Source organism: Hyla sarda, chromosome 2 (assembly GCF_029499605.1).
Source record: "Hyla sarda isolate aHylSar1 chromosome 2, aHylSar1.hap1, whole genome shotgun sequence".
Taxonomy (NCBI): domain Eukaryota; kingdom Metazoa; phylum Chordata; class Amphibia; order Anura; family Hylidae; genus Hyla; species Hyla sarda.
In genome coordinates this window covers 219,215,740-219,235,418 of record NC_079190.1, presented here as the reverse complement: position 1 = coordinate 219,235,418, position 19,679 = coordinate 219,215,740, and the positions used below count along the sequence as shown (strand labels likewise).

General features: G+C 42.1%; 1 long non-coding RNA gene across 1 annotated transcript; it reads left to right on the top strand.

Annotated features, from left to right (window-relative positions):
* Positions 1 to 411: 411 nt before the first annotated feature.
* On the top strand, positions 412 to 10,586 carry LOC130357800 (uncharacterized). The gene is made up of 3 exons (XR_008889272.1): positions 412 to 510; positions 957 to 1,136; positions 10,555 to 10,586. It is a non-coding gene; the product is annotated as an uncharacterized LOC130357800 (long non-coding RNA).
* The last annotated feature ends 9,093 nt before the right edge of the window (positions 10,587 to 19,679 follow it).

Here is a 19,679-nt window from a genome sequence, read left to right as displayed (position 1 = left end):
GGGAGTGGCCGCGAATAGTGCGAGTACACCGCGCATGCACAGCAGCTCGAACATTACAGCAGTGTGTCTGCTCGTAGCGGCGTATTGCTGCTCCAAGCAGGCACATCGAAAGCACCCTTAAGCGGTCCTTCAGATGCAGGTCCGCAACGTAAAATACGCTGTGGCTCTTCCCGTGTGAATGTACCCTTAATATAGAATGTAACAAAGGAGTAATTTCTTGTATATTCCAGAGCTGCATTCATCCTTTACTGATCCTGAGTTATATTCTGTATACACTGCAGAGTTGTACTCACTATTCTGCTGGTGGGGTGAGTTGCCCATAGCAACCAATCAGATCACTTCTTTCATTTTTGAAAAGGCCTCTAAGAAATGAAAGAAGCAATCTGGTTGCTATGGGCAACTGGTCAACTTTTCCTCTTTACAGGTTTTGATACATTACATTACTTATCCTGTACTGATCCTGACTTATATGCTTTATTATACTCCAGAGCTGTACTCACTATTTTGCTGGTGAGGTCACTATGTACATACATTACTTATCCTGTACTGATCCTAAGTTATATGCTGTATTATCCTCCAGAGCTGTACTCACTATTCTGCTGGTGGAGTCACTGTGTACATACATTACATCACTTATCTTGTACTGATCCTTAGTTATATCCTGTATTATACTCCAGACCTGTACTCACTATTCTGCTGGTGAGGTCAATATGTACATACATTGCATTACTTATCCTGTACTGATCCTGAGTTAGGGTGCATGCCAGGGCCGTCTTTAACACAGGGCTCCTTATGCATGAAGCACTGTGCATCCAAATCTGCATCCACGGCCTCCCCTCCCCTCATTAGACTGCAGCGCTCCGCTGATGACATACACCCCCCCCCCCACCCCTGTCCTCATCACCTTAGATCCACACTCACACCATCTCTCTGGGGTTTTTGACCACTGCTTTTAGATGGAAGGAGACGTGCCGCGCATAGGCACGCTTAGAGACGCCGGCCCGCCCCCAGTGACAACGCTTGCCAAGGAAGAGCAGAGCGCCATGCCACAGACTTACCTAGCCCCTGTGCCCACCTGCAGCGGCTGCGGTATGCAGGACACCAGGTCTCCAGGCATCACACCATCAGGACAGCAGGTATCTCACTGCAGCAGCTCTGTAGCTGGTGTCACCACTTCCTCACTCGTACTCTTGACTCTATATAGCAAAACTTCAACTCCCAGTATGCCCACACAGCCGAAGGCTGTCTGGGCATGCTGAAAGTTGTAGTTTTTTCTATGTCTGGAGGCACACTGGTTGGGGAACACTGCCTCAGAAGTTATAGAACGAGTAAGGATATTGGTGTACCTCCTCACTGCCATCTTTACTCCGTCTGTAACTTCTAAGACAATGTTTTCCCCAACCAGGGTGCCAGATGTAGCAAAACTACAACTCCCAGCATGCCCAGAGGCCCAATGGCTGTCTGGGTATGGTGAGAGTTGTAGTTTTGCAAATGCTTGTGGCACGTTGGTTGGGAAACACTGCCTTAGAAGTTAAAGACGGAGTAAAGATGTATACTAGTATTATTGGTAATATTGGTCTCAGTATACAGGATTTGGTCAGTAACAGTATGATGGTAATATGTATGCTGATAATGATCATCCTTGTATACTGGTATTATTGGAATTATTGGTCAGTATACAGGATTTGGTCAGTAACAGTAGGATGATAATATGTATGTTGATAATAATTACTGATGGTGCTCCTAAGCGATCATATCTGTCTATATCTGCTTTCAGCTGCAGCACCGTGCTCCTCCGAGGCAGACAGGCATGATCGCTCAGGTCCTGCGGCTCCTGCTTCATGGCTTCACAACTGCGTCACCGCCCCTCCACCACCAGTCTGTCACCCCAGTAGTAAGGTGGGGAGTGTCAATGGGTGAAGTCAAGGTTGGGGCAGAATTAGCTTTTGCCTAGGGTGGCAAAAATCCTTGCACCAGCCCTGGCTGTGGCTCACTGTTCTAAAGCGGCGCCGCGACCTTTAAAACAGTGAGCCTGCGTTCGGGACTGACAAGGAACCTCGCGCAAGTGATGTTCCTCTGCAGACCCACGCAGGAGGAGATCAGCGCAGCCGCAGGAAAGAAGAAACCATGGACGGCTAGGTGAGTGTGTCTGTAAGTGTATCTGTCTGCAGGATGTGTCTGTAAGTGTATGTCTGTAGTGCTGTCTATAAGTGTATCTGTCTGCAGTGTGTGTCTGTCATTGGGGGCAAAAAAATTGCTTGCTCAGGGTCCAATCAAAATTAAAGATGGCCCTGGTGCATGCACATCACGATTTCTGTGTCTGGCAGCTGGATCCAGGGGGAGGGGGGAGAATTTCAAAACTGCCTGCTGCTATATCCCTGTTGGATCTGTGCCTTACCCAATTTATTTCAATGCAACTTTTGACCTGGACTGAAAACTGTAGCAGACCACATTTTTCAGTCCGGGTCAAAAGCTGGATATGGTCACTAGCTGACTTTGATCGGCTCATTGAAATGAATGGGGTATGGCATGGATCTGCCAAGAATAGCAGCAGGCGGTTTTGAAATTCTTCATTTGGATCCTGCTGCACAAATTGTGGTGTGCATGTATTATATTCTAATATATGAGGAGGAGGTTTGTTACAATGTGTCACCCCAGTAGTAAGGTGGGGTGGGTCAAAGGGCAGAGCTAATAGGCAAAGTCAAGGGGGAGGCAAAATTACCAATCAGACTTTGAATGAAGCAAAGTTACCCATGGTGTTTGTGTCTTTCTTTGGTCCCAGGAACTGGTTCTTCTTTACTCTAGCTCTTGTAAGTAGTCTTTTAGCTTTTTCCTAAAGCAGGCTGTAGCTGCATGGCTCACAGTGTATGGAATAAGTGTTTGATCCCAGCAAACTCTATCCATTACGGCAATTTCTAATGGCAGGGTACATATTCTAAAGATTCTTGACTTAAAAGATGTGTTGCACTAGGCCTGGATGGAAGCCCTCTTCGGTTCTATAGTATTATATATTTATAGGATCTTTATAGGAACTTTAGCCAAACCATTGAATTCCCCTTTTCTCTCCCCTTTCATGTGCTCAGATAAGGACTGACCTGGTCTGATGACATAGCAGGAGCTGGCTTTGCTCCAAGGTGTCCTGGACAACTCTTTACTCACAACCTTTCACAAGGAGAGAGGCTGGTATTGCACTCTTTTCTTCTTCTCACTCAACTGAACTTCCTCTTTCTCTCAGCAGAGAGGCTGGACCGTACCAAGGTTTTCCCTCTCCTCTAAAAGTTCCTAGCCATGTGTACGGGTAAACACTTAGCGCTATCAGCCTTGCATGATACAACACAATTATATCAATATGAATAGTGTGAAACATTATGAAATCAGTGTAACTGAATTACAAATATCACAGGTATCAAAAGCACATTGGCATACACAGTAACATACAACACCCAATTACAGGCCTGCATATTACAACTGCAAGTCCTGGCATTACTGCTGGTCTGATATCTCGAATTGACAGCTGTGGTTGACAACAATATCTGCACAATGGCGTAGAATATATTAATATTACATAAGTAATGGGAAGTAACAGGGTAAAAACTAAATTTCTAAATATGTGTTAGTACATAACAGGGTTCTCCCTAGACTTCTTGTCTTTCCTTAGCATAGGGCTTTTCCTGTCATTCTTGTTTGAACAAGCAGGTATTGACAGATGTACTGTACTTTGCTTACTGGCTTTTGTAAATTATCAGTGGAAAAAATATCCTTTGAAAATAAGACCACGGATCTGAGTCTGTTCTTACAGATCTGGGATTTAGCATGTTTAGATCACAGACTTTTTTTTAATACCATGTTTGCATGAAACAGACATTAATTTGCCTTGGACCATATTTTAGGAGTACATAAGTGGGTGTGGATTGTTGTACGGAGCTTGACCTGGTTAGAACATTTGTTTATGGAAATTGTAGAGTAAATCTCCAAGCAAAAGTTTTATCCCTTATAAATATGGAGATTGTAAATGAGAGCTGCACCTGGCCTGCCAGCATTGCAGTAAATACAGTTCATGGTTCAAGCTCCATGGTGTTCCTAGTTGTTTTACTACTTAAAGGGGAAATTATCCCCTAGACATCTTAATCCCAATACTCCGGCCTCTGTATTGCCCATCATCAGGAAAGGAGCAAAGTTTGCTCCGTGCAGCAGATGACAGGGGGTGCTGCAGGAGAGAACGGGGGGGTTCCCAGTGGCATGACCCCCGCGATCAGACATCTTATCCCCAATCCGTCCATTGCTGCGGCGGCGCTGTGTCTGTGGGGAGGCGCGGCCCTGGCGCGGTTTGAGTGGCATTGGGGCTGCTCTGCCAGTAGGTCATTCCCCTGTGGGCACTGGTGTTGCGGCAGTGGGGTTCGCAGCTCAAAGCTACGCCATTTTATGCTAGGGACATTAGGGACCCCCTACTTACAGGTAGCCATGATGTGGCTAGCAGGCTTGCACTTCATGATCATAAAGTATGCTAACGACCGGTTAGTTTAGTAAATGTTGCTGAGAAGCATTATATTATTGTGTATGTTGTGGATGTGCGACCATGTCCGTTTTCTCTATTTGAATTCAAACAAAAATGTAATGTTAATTAAACTGCATGGTCAAGTTGTCCTGCAGGCTCAGGGAGCATCAGTGTCAGCGTGAACTGTCAACATTTAAATGAAATGAAACACTATGGCTGGAGACCCAGGAGGACCCCACTGCTGAAACAGAGGTATAAAAAAAAGCAAGACTACATTTTGCCAAAATGAACTTGAGTAAGCCAAAATACTTCTGGGAAAACATCTTGTGGACAGATGAGACCAAGATAGAGCTTTTTGGTAAAGCGCATCATTCTACTGTTTACCAAAAATGGAATGAGGCCTGCAAAGAAAAGAACACAGTATCTACAGTGAAATATGGTGGAGGTTCAATGATGTTTTGGGGTCGTTTTGCTGCCTCTGGCACTGGGTGCCTTGAATATGTGCAAGGCATCAGGAAATCTGAGGATTACCAACAGATTTTGGGTCACACTGTACAGGCCAGTGTGAGAAAGCTGGGTTTGAATCCGAAATCTTGGGTCTTCCAGCAGGACAATGACCCCAAACATACGTCAAAAAGCACCCAGAAATGGATGGCAACAAAGCGCTGGAGAGTTCTGAAGTGGCCAGCAATGAGTCCAGATCTAAATCCCATTGAACACCTGTGGAGAGATCTTAAAATTGCTGTTGGGAAAAGGTGCCCTTCCAATTATTGAGACCTGGAGCAGTTTGAAAAGGAAGAGTGGTCCAACATTCCGACTGAGAGGTATAAGAAGCTTATTGATGGTCATAAGAAGTGACTGATTTCAGTTATTTTTTCCAAAGGGTGTGTGTGTGTGCAACCAAATATTAAGTTAAGGTTAGCAATAATTTTGTCGAGACCATTTGGGGATAACGAGTCAAATTTTTCATGAAATTCGTAACGAATTCGGATTCGTCAGATTCGATTCGCTCATCTCTAGAAATGACAATTACACTTAAGGTTCAGAATGCATAGCCTGTATATCTAGTTTAGCTGATGTGGTTAAACACAGTAGGTTTTCCATTTGTTAATATGGACACGTTGAAGAATATGTACTGGACCAGAACATAAGCTTGTGAAAGCATTAGCTATTCTTTACCACAACCTATTGTGTAAATATCCTCTTTCTACAAGTATATGGAGAGAAGTGATTATCTAGTAACAGCTGTGTGTTATTTATGTCACACCTCCTGGATGTACTAATAAAGGCATGGCATGGAAAAATGAGCTTAGTACATATTGTATGCTGTGCAGGCCTTTCATGCTGTATATTACAGGAGTATAATACATGCAAGGTCGTAATATGACAAGCAGCTTATAAGAATAATTATGTAAACTAACAGAAAAAAAAAACCTACACCTCCAAAAGTAGCTATCCCGTTGTTATAAATAACTGACTGACCAGTCTCTTCAGTGTATGCAACTGGAGACCTGTGATCTCCCCTGCAGCTTCTTCTCCCCTCTTGTGGTGACCATGAGGAGGATGGGTGGAGTACTCAAGGGTAGCCGAGGTTATAAGTCCCTCAGGCAAAGTCTCTAGTATGGTCACAGTCGGCTTTGTGACTGGCTAACCCTCTGGGAATTCTTGCAATTTTTGTAACTGTAGGTCTTCACAGGTGTAGGTAGTCCTTGATCCTGAGGTAGGAGTACACTTAGGTGAGGGGTGTACTCATGGTGGTATATGCAATTGTGGTGGCCCAGTACAGGAGTTGTCCTTCTGTACACTTATCCATCCTGTGTGGCGGATTCTCTGTCAGTGTCCCCTAGGTCCACATTCCTCTTATGAACTGTTAAGTGTTAAATATGCAATTTTTTCTTATGTTATGTGTTGGTTAATCTTTTGAGGCACTTGTGTCTTTAAATATTGTTGCTAAGCCTGTGTAACCAGGGAAGGTGCCAGTGACCAGGTGACTTGTTGGTGACCTATGGGACCTCTCCAAATTGCTCCCTTATATAGCAGGGAGGAGCTAGCCTAGTTAGTTCAGCTCTGAGTGCAGTTGCAGTGAAGTGAAGATCTGGGAGTGTCTGGTGTTCCTGAGGGAGACCAAGGCCTAGTCACACAGCCACTATCCGTGGAACCCCCTTCAGGTGAAAGTCAAAGCCTGATAAGCCTAAATACATGGGGTGAAGTCTAGTCAGCATAGTCAAGTCTGTCAAGTCTAAAGACAGTGTGGGATTGCATATTTGAGTCCAAGACCACTACAAGTCCAAGCGAGCCCACAAGTCTCCTAAAGTCCACTGGTCATCTCCTTGGGCCTAAACTGAGCTGTACAGACTTTAACATCTGTCTGCCTCAGGAAAGTGCCATTGTTCCGTAACCTTACATCGGAGTGATTATTTGCCCCGCGGATGGCCCAGGAACCAGCAGCCATATCTTGGGTGGTGTAGAGGATAACCACGCCCTGGTGTCATGAATATTAAGGGTTAATAACATCTGCCCTAAGGGTAACACCATCTGCCCTTTCAACACCTTCACCACACAATGGAATCACTACAGACATGCAGGCAACTTGCAACACAGGTTAATATTACTGTCCATTAAATAAAATTTGTCAGTAGATAAGAAGCATTTGGCGCATCTAGTCTGCCCAATATCCTGAGTTATATCAATAGTACCTCACCCTATAAGAAGGATAACCTTATGCCTATCTCAGGCATGCTTAAACTCCTTCACTGTATTTGCAGCCACTACTCTCTCTGTAATGCTTCCTGATATTATTGCATAAACCTTTTTTTCTTGTCATTTAAAACTCTGTCTCCTCTTTCTTTCAGGTTATTCATGTTAAAGGAGTACAGTGGTGCCATGCTACTTAACCCCTATGCAAAGGATGGAGGATAAGAGTCTGATCGCGGGGGGTCAGACCGCTGGGACCCCTGTGATCTCCTGCCCGGCACCCAGGATCTCCTCATGAACGAAGCAAGTGACCCCCACACAAAGTGGAGACTAACACATCCCCTTAATTTATCGTTATGGGAAAGCCGGAGATAGAGAGTTCAGGTATCTCCGGCTCTCCCATTGAGATACATGGAGGGGGCGTGTCAGCCACTGCTTTGTGCTGGGGTCGACACGCTCCATTTCTGGGGAGAGCCAGAATGCCATGCAAGAGATTTCAGGGGTCCCATCGGTTGTACCCCATGCGATCAGACACTTATCGCTCCAGCCATTGAAGCTGAACAGGCTCCCTTTTCACAACTGACTAGTGATGTCGGGTCTCGACGCACTGCAACCTGGGAAATCCCAAGACATAAGTTATTTTGTATGCTGTTAAAAATCAATATTGGGGCAAAAATCACATAAGAATTGTGAGACCAGCCATCAAACACAGGTACAGACACTATATTATAAACTACACTAACTTTACAGCCTCTGTAGCATAGTCAAATAGAAAATAAAAATTCCTGGAATACCCTTTTAAGGTCCATTAATCTTTTCTTGGAAGTTTTATTCCTGCAATCCATGTACTAGTTTAGCAGCTCTTCCCTGGACTCTTTCCAAAGTATCTATTTCCTTCTGGCTCCTTCTGGATGCATTGTATCCAGTACTGCGCACAATACTCCAATTGAGGTCTCATCAGTGCTCTGTGCAGCAGCATGAGCACTTCTCTCTTTCTGCTGCTAATACCTCTCCCTATAAACCCAAGTATTCTGCTAGCATTTTCTGCTGGTCTATTTCATTGCCTATCAACCTTTTAAAGGGGATTGGAAAAACAGTGTATTTTTTCCAAAAACAACACCACCCTTAGGTTGTGTGTGGTATTGCAGCTCAGTTCCAATGAAGGCAATGGGGCCAAGTTTTAATACTACACACAGACTGGTGTAGGTGCATTATCTTTTGCTTATCAACAATAAATGTTACTTGCCAGAGTTTTAACCATTCCTCTAGTTTACCTAAATCATTTGCCATTTTGGGGGTATCGCCCTAGGAACATCAACCCTGTTACACATCTTTGTGCCAACAAAAAGACCAATACCTTACCATTGAGACCTTCTGCAATATCACTAATAAAGACATTAAAGGGTAACTCTCACTAAAACTAATTTTTGCTATTGCACTCCTTATGGTAAATAAAAAATATTTCTAATATACTTTGTTTAAAAAAAATGAAGTTTTCTATGTTTTATTTGTGCTTAGAAAAGCTCAAGAGCACATTTTCCCCCCATCTTATACACAGACTTAGGACCGAGGTCCAAACACAGAAAGTGCAGCCTGGAGTGCTTGGGGGGGGGGGGGGTGTCCAACCAACAGCATATGGCAGTTAAGTGTGAGAGGAGCTATGATTGGATGAGGCTGGACACACACCCCTCAGCACTCCAGGCTGCACTTTCTGTGTTTGGACCTTGGTCCTAAGTCTGTGTATAAGATGGGGGAAAATGTGCTCTTGAGCTTTTCTAAGCACAAATAAAACATAGAAAAATCTTTTTTATTTACCATAAGGAGTGCAATGGCAAAAATTAGTTTTAATTAGAGTGCCCATTTAAACAAAATGAGTCCAAGAACAGATCCCTGAGGTTCCTCACTGGTTACAAGGCATTGCTCTAAATAATCCTCTATTGTCTGTCATTCAGCCACTGACTGATCTATTCAACAATACTGGAGTCAAAGCTCATATATTGCAGTTCATTGATTAAAGGGGTGTTCCAGGCAAAAGCTTTTTTTTATATATATATCAACTGGCTCCGTAAAGTTAAACAGATTTGTAAATTACTTCTATAAAAAAAATCTTAATCCTTCCAATAGTTATTAGCTTCTGAAGTTTTCTGTCTAACTGCTCAATGATGATGTCACGTCCCGGGAGCTGTGCATGATGGGAGAATATCCCCATAGGAGCGGCACAGCTCCCGGGAAGTGAGTCATCAGAGAGCAGTTAGACAGAAAACAACAACTCAACTTCAGAAGCTAATAACTATTTGAAGGATTAAGATTTTTTTAATAGAAGTAATTTACAAATTTGTTTAACTTTCCGGAGCCAGTTGATATATATATATATATATATATATATATATATATATAAAAAAGTTTTGGCCTGGAATACCCCTTTAAATTATTACCTGTAATGTGTAAGTCACATAGCACTAGTTCCAGCTGGAAGCCCACAAAGAGTTAAGTGTTTGCAGGAGAGTCCTTGCTCAGCTATTTCCTTTTCTACCTAGATAATTCTCTCTCTCAGAGCAGGAACTGGATAGTCAAGATTAGTTGCCCCCTTGGTGTGGACTGAAGACAGTTATAAGTTGAACCCCCTGAATGCCACACGGTACTGTGATCACCATAACCAACCCAAAGCTTACTCAAGTGAGCTTTTGCAACTAGAACTGTTTGTTGATATGCCAGGGCTTAGTACATTTGCTTCAAAGCAGGCTGTAGCCTTTTTTTCTCACATGGCATAGCAGGAGGCAGATAAGCTGTGTCTGCTAACTAGTTTGAACTAGACTAGACTGAATTGGCCTGCTTTGTGTATTCTGTCAAAATAGAAGGCTAGTCTTGTATTTTGCTGAATTCAGTGGGACTTGAATTTCAGTGAAAGCAGCAAGCTTTGCTGAACGGAATTTCTGCTGAAAGGCGAACATTTTACTGTTTGAATATAGCCTAAGGCTTTAATCCTGCAGATTACATGGGATCAGCACAAGCAGCATGATGAGATCCTCCTGCACCAATCTGAATCAAGGAAGAAGAGGAGAAGCAGTAGAGTAGGCATAGGTAACCTTTGGCACCACAGATGTTTTCAACTACATCTCCCATGATGCTTTGGCAGTATTTCGGCTGTGAGAGCATCATGGGAGATGTAGTCCAAAACATCTGTGTTGCCAAAGGTTGCTTATGCAAGCAGTAGAGTATGAGCAGAGAGAGGTGAGTTTCTTTTTTTTTTTTTTTTTTTTTTTTTTTTTGTGGTGGCATAAAGGGAGCATTGTTGGGAGAGGGGGGCACTATTGGTGGACTAACAACTGTGTGGAAGTATTTACTGATAGTATTTTTTTTGATAGATTCTGCAGAGACGAGTGATGGGCAGAAGAAGTCATCATGGTCTGGATCGGATGGAGAAGGTGATGAAGGAGGATGACTCTGATCAGAAAAGAAGTCATTTGTCAGTGTCTGGATGCAACTGTACTGTAATCATTATATGATGCAAAAAAGTAATAAATCTGGGTATAATGCTTTATATTCTGTAACAGTGTGGAGATGTTATCCGGTCATTAGATGATGGTAATATATGGTCAGGGTGTCACAGTATTATTTGTCCCTTGTATATTGGATTAATGGTAATATTGGCCTTGATATTCTGGATTTTATTTAATAACAGTATGGTGATAATATTTAGTAATTATGTGGTGGTAATATGTGGTAATTATTTGTCACTTGTACATGATACTTTTTGGTAATATTGGCTTTGGTATACAGGATTTTACTTAGTAACAGTTTGGGAATAATATTTTGTCACTATGCGGTGGTACTCGCTGGTAAAAGTGCAGCAGTATTTTTGTCTTTTTATACTTTTGGCTTCGGTGTACTGGATTTAGTCAGTAAAAGTATGGTTATAATATGTATGTGACTATCCTTTTTTCTTGCATAGTGGTATTCATTTTTAACTGTATGATTATTATATAGCTACATAGTATATATAGCATTTTTTTTTTTTTTGTAAACTAAAGATTTTCTGCACACGAACCTGGTCAGCATATCGTTCAGTATACCTGACCCTCTGTTGGGGGGGGGGGGGGGGGGGTTCTGAACAGCACTCGGCCTATGGTACAGTTAAACTGCTACTGGCCACCTGAGCTGTGACAATCCCCTGCAGACCAAATACACCCCTTGATGACAGTAATATTGCCCTATGGCAGAAGCCTCTTTCTGCATGATAAAGTACCCTTCTATACCTCATAGTAAGTCCATGGACTCAATACACCATTAGTTCCACTAGTGTAAATCAACTTCTGTTATGTCATGATGGTCAAAAGTTGATGAGATGAGCGAAGTTACAGTACTTCGATTTGTCACGAACTTCTCGGCTCAGCAGTTGCTGACTTTAGCCTGCATAAATGAGTTCAGCTTTCAGGTGCTCCGGTGGCCTGGAAAAGGTGGATACAGTCCTAGGAGAGAGTCTCCAGCCCACTGGAGCACCTGAAAGCTGAATGAATTTATGCAGGATAATGTCAGCAACCACCGAGCCGCGAGGTTCGTGTAGAATCGAAGTACTGTAACTTCGCTCATCTCTAGTCCAAAGTAAAAAAAAAAAAAAAAAAGTCAGTTACACATTAAAGAGGACCTGTCAGAGGTTTTTAGATTATAAAGAAAGGCTATGGCTGTATAAGGTTTTGATCTCTAGATTCATACCTTTCATTAGTTAATTGACCCATTTTGCATTCAGCAAGAAAATATAAAAAAAATATTATATATAATATAGTAGTGGAAGTGACCAATGCACAGAGGGGAGTGACTGACTGCTGAAGGGGTTGAACTGTGCTGGGATCAAGTTGCCAAGTGGGATGCCCAATCGGCCCCAAAGTCTAAGTTCCATATCTTTTTAAACTCTGATGTTCATGAACATGTTCATTCTTTGCGCGGAATTCCAGGAGTACTGCATAGCTGTCAATGGTGACGGCGCAGTATTTTCATCGGTATCCGCCTGACGGAATCTCTGTTTGCGGAATTCCATGAGCGGAGATTCCGCAGTGTGCTATGAGGAAGACTAAAAACACCATTCCTACTTTAACCCACTAGTTGAAGTTAGAGACATGCAGGTTATGTCAGCCCTGCTAGCAAAATTTCACCGCTTAGGGCTCGTTCACATTACCATCTGCACCCGTTAATAAATGCCCGTTATTATAAATTTAACATTGAAGTCTATGGGTAACGGATTGAAAACAGATGAGCCTTAAATATCTCCATTTGCACACATTTTCCAATCTGTTTTTGATCCATTATCACTTCTGAGTATGCTCAGAAGAGGTGTGAGCCTGACAATAATAAAAACGGAAAATAAATGGATTAAAAACTGATGCAACAGGATGCCACTTGATGTTAGTATGGTCTCTTTAGCAGCAATGATGGGAGAATAGCGGAACGGGAGACAACGACCATGTGAACCTAGCTTAAGCCAGTCCCTAGCCATGATGAGTGGATTAGAAACAGACAAAAGCATTTGGATCATTGTAATAAGAGGTTAAATATATCCATGCATGTATATATTTTACAATTTTATGTTGCATGTAAATTTATTGGTAGACGTGTCCCACTATTGCCATGTGGTGCAGATATCCTGAAGGGAAGACTCCAAATGCAAGTTTTGAAGAGCAGAGATTGACATATGGCGGTTTTTTTTTCACTATGGGAGGGAAAACTTTTTACATTCAAAACAAGTTGCTGTTTGACAAACACAAAAACAAATATCAGGATATGTATATATGAGTGGTTCTACTTTTGTTACCTACAGAAAAGAAGGATATTTATCACTATCTTAAAAGAAATCTGTCACCAGTGTCACCTGCACTAGACAGGTAGTGCAGGTGACACTGATGACAATGGTACTCACCATGTCTCTTTCCGTGCAGGGGATCTCCGGTAATCTTCTCTGTTAGCTTCAGCTCCGGCTTGGGGCATGGGCGGAACTTAGTGACGTCACTGCTGCTGCTCTCTGCTGGGTCACTAAGTTCCGCCATTGCCCCAAGCTGGGCCAGATCTGAAGCTAATGGAGAAGATTACCAGAGATCCCCTGCACGGAACGTGACAAGGTAAGTACCGTTGTCATCAGTGTCACCTGCACTACCTGTCGGTACCAACAGGTTAGTGCAGGTGACACTGGTGACAGATTTCCCTTAAATGCAACAATTATTTAGATTGTTGTAAAGACTATGAGCAGCTCTTTAAATAATCCCAAGAATGACCTTTTGGAACTTACACAGGAAAAAAAAAAAAGAACTGGCAACGTCAATATTATAAAAATACTCTTCTTTCCGCTGGTCTATAGTTTCCAGGCACACAAGTGCATGCATTTGAATATAACTCACAATGGAGTAAATCTGGCAGTTACAGTGCCTATTGTACACAGACATTTTATTACAAGCACTTTCATAGAACTTCCTATCATTTGACCTTATCAAGACTCAACATAGACTTGGCTTTTGTCAGTGCCAAACCCAGATTCAGCAACAGAGCTGCCTACAAGTAATATTTTCCTACAAATTTAGATTCATATCAAAAGAAAAGTAGCTGACATGAATGGTTTTGTTTCGCATGTCCTTGGACAAAAATGGCTCATGGTTAAACATGGTAGAAAAAGCTCATGGTTAAACATCAGAAGAGGTTGACAAATTCTAGCAAGTTTGCTTTGATGATCAGTCTTCGTAACATTTTGCCTAACTTACATAAAAGAAATACAGCAGCACAGTTCAAAAGTAAACACATAAATTACGTTAAATATATTGATTATTCTTAATTATAATACAGATATATTAAAGGGGTATTCCAGGATTTTTGTAATTGATAATAAAGTGTCTGTACCTGTATTTCATGGTGGTCTCACAATTCTTTAGTGATTTTTTGCCCTAAAGTTTATTGTCCCAGGATTTTCCAGGTTGCAGTGCGGCTGAGACATTACATCAGTAATCAGGTGATGACAGGGAGACTGTCTGTCTGCTTTAGTGGGGGGAGAGACCACTGGGTGGGAGGGAGATCATTCTGCAACTAATTGTAGTTTTGCAACAGCTGGGGGCACCCTGGTTAGAAAACATTAGTCTTTTGCATGGAATGAAGCTCATTTGTGTTTCAATGGGTGGGGTGGCTGATGTGTGGGAGGGACACTTCACACTTACAAACAACAATCTATGGGATGAGTAGTTTAAGTAGAAGGAAATTCCAACAGGAAATAGCCATTTCACAAAAAGATAGCCACAGCGTTATGGAAATATCACAACATAGCCATTTAGCCCCAAGACAAGCACAGATCCTGCCTAAGCATGTCCATTACTGTCTGGCAGGTACGTACTAAAATCACCTTATAGTGGATAACCCCTTTAACCCTTTAGCCAGGGATCCGCCGGTAATGGCCGACATCCGTGATCGCGCAGATGTCTGCCATAGACCCCTCAGATGCATAGGATAGCAGATCAGTCTCCACCTTGGGTAGAGCCTGATCAGCTTCTGTTTGCATAAAAATGGACAAAGGAGGCAATTGTCAGGCCTCTGGTTTCCATGGAAACCACCAGCGCTCTGCTTTCACTTTGCAGAGTGCTGATCAGTAACAGAGGGAGCTCCCTCGCCCTGAGACCCTAATTGATGCTGCAGTCACAGTGACCGCAGCTTCTACAGGGTTAACTCAGCACTCCGATCCTAAGTGCTGCGGGTGGCTTCCTCCGACGAGGCCCCCCTCTCCTTCGATTGCTTCACTGTGTGAAGCAACGGAGTTGAGGGGGAAGGAGGAGACGACCCCGCAATATCCCTGCTATTGGTCTGTCAGTACTGACAGACCAATAGCTGCGATTGGTCGGCTGGGGACTGCTGCAATTGATCCCTGGCCGGCTTCAGCCATGCTTGTCTATGCAGCACAGCTGAGCTCAATAATTTTTGCATAGTTTGTTTTTTTTGCAGACATTTTGCTTTCTGACCATGAAATGCAGTAAGTCATTATTGACACTGCAGTGGAAGATATTCACTATATGCTCTTTTTTCAAAAAGACCACCAACATTAAAAAAAAATGCAAATTCATGCCATGTCTTTTTTGCATTAGAAAAGTGACATCAGCAGGTTTTGACGTGATTTGCACACAGCCACACAATGGTAAATCTCCCCCTAAATGTACAAAAAATAATAAAAAAGTTTTAGAAAATATATAGAAAAACCTCTCCCCTTATAAAAATTCTAATGACATCCTTTTCACATGTATACAAATAAAAAAATCCACAAAACATATGGGGTATTGCCGTATCTGGAAATGTCCAAACTGTCAGAATATAATTTTTAGTCAAATCATATATCAGAAAAAACTAAATAAAAAGTAATCAAAAAAGGCTCCATCAAACCAAACATGATACCAATAAAAACTATAGATCATGGAGTAAATATAGAGCCTTATATAGAAATAAAAAAAAAGTTATATAGCTCAGAATAGGACAATTTTGTTAAAAAAGAATTACTTTTTTCAGAGACCTATAATAATAGAAAAAGCTATGTAAATATGGGTGTCGTTTTAAAAGTGCACTGCATAAAAAAACTAAAATATTTCAGCCCACAAAAATATTAGGGAACATTTTATGGTAAAATGAAAGGTGTGATTGAAAAGTACAATTGATCGTGCAAAACAACATGCAGTCATATGGATATGTGGAAGGAAAAATAAGAAAGTCATGTCTCATAGGGCAAGAAGGAAATAAGGTAAAAATGAAAATGGACTGCATCTTTAACCCCTTAATGACATTGGACATAAATGTGCATCCTGGTGGCCTGGTACTTAACACACCAGCACGTACATATGCGCAGGAAGAGAACACATGAGCTGGGCTTGCTCCATGCCTGGTGGGTCCTGGCTTTCTATCAGCAGCTGAGGACCCGCCAATAATGGCTGACATTGAACCTTTAAATGCTGTGATCAATACTGATCATGGCTCCTAAAGCAGTTGCGGTATATGTCGGAACTCATCTGTCCCTCCACAGCGAGACTGCAGGGTTCCCATAACTCAAGATGTTGGCCAGAGCTTCACTCACCCAGGTCTTCTGGTAGACCATAGAAGTATATTGGTGATATTACTGATTAGTGCTATTCCTATTCATGGGGGCGGGGGACGGAGCATGCTGACAACATGTAAGTAGGACAGCCCTGTACAAGAGACACTTATCCTCTATCCAGTAGATAATTTAATAATGAGGGGTTGTAGTTTTATGTTTTACAAATTAAAGAAGCGCTCTTCTGTCCTTCGTATCAAGCTTTGACTTTCACTCACAGCTATTTTTGTCTGCAGATGTATTTCCAGTCTTTGCATATAGAGCTGTGATTAAGGAATCAGTAGCCCCTGACATGCCAATCAGCTTAGCAACTCGGGTCACTGATGCCCCCACCTAGCATACCCAAACAATCTTTTCCATTATAGCACCTTTGTCAGAAAGAGTTCAACTTGACTATGTAAAATTAGGGGTGTTCTAGTTATTTTGTCTAATTTCTGCATGGCTATAGCTTTATTTGCACTAACTATGTAAAGGGACTAAAGAATCTTCAAGTATCAGTCATACTTGATCATGGGTTTGTGTGGACTATTGGTCCTCGATCTACCTGCACAATTCAACTGGAAGTGTGGTTACCTTATCTTCTCTCCATCGTTACATTAATGGCATTTACCGTTAACTGTAAAATTATGGTTAGTTGTAAAATTATTATTGCAATTACATAACTGCCTTGTAAGCTGCCTAACACTTAAATCACACAGATGTTGCATAACTGATCACCATGAAAATGTAATAAAAGTGGAATAGTCGGACATGTCATATCTGAGACCCACTGCTGGTGAAGTGCATGGGAGCATGTGGCGCACTTGCCAGCTGTCAATCAAACCTAACCCATTCTCATAGACTCTAATACAGTGAATTACCTGGATGCAGTAGCCGGCTGGGGAGTGAAGATGGCCGCTGTGCACTTCACAGAGTAATAACTCGCAGTGGGTCTCAAAACTGAAGCCAAGTGCGATCTTAATGTTTCTCATGTCTGGACAACATGTGAAAAGTTTTTCCAATTGACAGTAACACATTTAAAGGGGTATTCCAGACAAAAACTTTTCTTTATATATCAACTGGCTCTGGAAAGTTAAACAGATTTGTAAATTACTTCTATTAAAAAATCTTAATCCTTCCAATAGTTATTAGCTTCTTAAGTTGAGTTGCTGTTTTCTGTCTAACTGCTTTCTGATGACTCACGTCCGGGAGCTGTCCAGCTCCTATGGGGATATTCTCCCATCATGCAAGGGATATTCTCCCATCATGCACAGCTCCCGTGACGGGACATCATCATTGAGCAGTTAGACAGAAAACTTCAGAAGCTAATAACTATTGGAAGGATTAAGATTTTTTAATAGAAGTAATTTACAAATCTGTTTAACTTTCCGGAGCCAGTTGATATATAAAAAAAAGTTTTTGCCTGGAATACCCCTTTAAGCTCAGAATTCTGCTGGAAACTTTTGTATAGAAATAATAAACATAATGAAAGACTGAATGAAATGTCTTTGTTAGTCCCTTATCTTTTCCTTATCCTGTTACTCCCTGTTTCTTGTAGCTATGTCCTATACTACGGGTAGGAGGCAAAGGACTTTTGTCAAACTTATTTCAATACTGTATTATAGTTAACTGATTATCTGTAAAATACAAAAGGTCAGTCAGAATAGAAATTCCATGTAAACAATACAATATTTAGAATACATTTGGGACAATTTATTTTAAACAAACTATGTGCATGTTCATTTCTTATATAGTGGTTTGCATATATGTAGTGGTGCTTGAAAGTTTGTGAACACTTCAAAATTTTCTATATTTCTGCCTAAATTTGACCTAAAACTACATCAGATTTTCCCATCAGGTGTGAGTGGGTGACCTCTCCTAGGGGTCTGTGAAAGTCTAATCTTAACAAAAGTAAAAGTGCAAAATATATTAGTGAAAGTACCTCAGAAGAAAAGCTGTTGATGTTGGAAAAAATTACAAAACCATCTCTAGAAAGTGTCAATTCCACTAATCCACAATTAGACAAAATGTGAACAAATGGATAAAATCCAAAACCATAATTACCCTCCTGTTGAATGGTTGACAAACAAATATCACACTAAAAGTGAGGAGTACAGTTTGTGAGATCACAGAGTAGCTTAAAGGGGTACTCCGCCGCACACATCTTATCCCCTATCCAAAGAATAGGAGATAAGATGTTAGATCGCGGGGGTCCCGCAGCTGAGGACTCCTGCGATCTCCTGCCCAGCACCCCTGTCTTGCCCGATGACTGGCCCCTCCATTCAAGTCTATGGGAAGAGGCATGACGACTCTGTACTAGCCGTCACGCCCATCCCATGGACATGAATAGAGGGGATGTGACATGACGAACGCGGAAATTGAAAGCTTCCGTGTTTTGGACACCGCAGCTACGAAACCCCAGCGATCTAACATCTTATCTCCTTTCCTTTGCATAGGGGATAAGATGTGTGCGGTGGAGTATGCCTTTAAAGGAGTAGTCCAGTGGTAACTCAGTGGTTAACAACTTATCCCCTATCCTAAGGATAGGGGATAAGTTGCAGATCGCGGGGGGTCCGACCGCTGGGGCCCCCCGCAATCTCCTGTACAGAGCCTCGACAGCCCACGTGAAGGGGGCGTGTCGACCTCCGCACGAAGCGGCGGCCGACACACCCCCTCAATACAACTCTATGGCAAAGCCGAAGCGCTGCCTTCGGCAATCTCCGGCTCTGCCATAGAGATGTATTAAGGGGGCGTGTCGGCCGCCGCTTCGTGCGGGGGTCGACACCCGCTATCTGGCCGGAGAGCCGGGGCCCGGTACAGAGAGATCGCAGGGGGCCCCAGCGGTCGGACCCCCCACGATCTCAAACTTATCCCCTATCCTTAGGATAGGGGATAAGTTTTTCACCACTGGACTACCCCGTTAAGGTAACCTCTAAACAACTAAAGACCATGCTTTCCCAAAAGGAAATTTGGACAAGCCAGAAAGCCACTATACAGTGTTTTGTTGATGGATGAGAACAAAATAGAGCTTTTTTTTTTAACCCCTTAAGGACTCAGTGTTTTTCAGTTTTTGCATTTCTGTTTTTCCTCCTTACCTTTTAAAAATCATAACCCTTTCCATTTTCCACCAAAAAATCCATATTATGGCTTATTTTTTGTGCCATCAATTTTACTTTGCAGTGACATCAGTCATTTTACCCAAAAATCCATGGCGAAACGGAAAAAAATAATTATTGTGCGGAAAAATGAAAAAACGCCATTTTGTAAATTTTGGGGATTTCTGTTTCTACGCAGTGCATTTTTCGGTAAAAATGACACCTTATCTTTATTCTGTAGGTCCATACGATTAAAATGATCCCCTACTTATATAGGTTTGATTTTGTCGTACTTCTGGAAAAAATCATAACTACATGC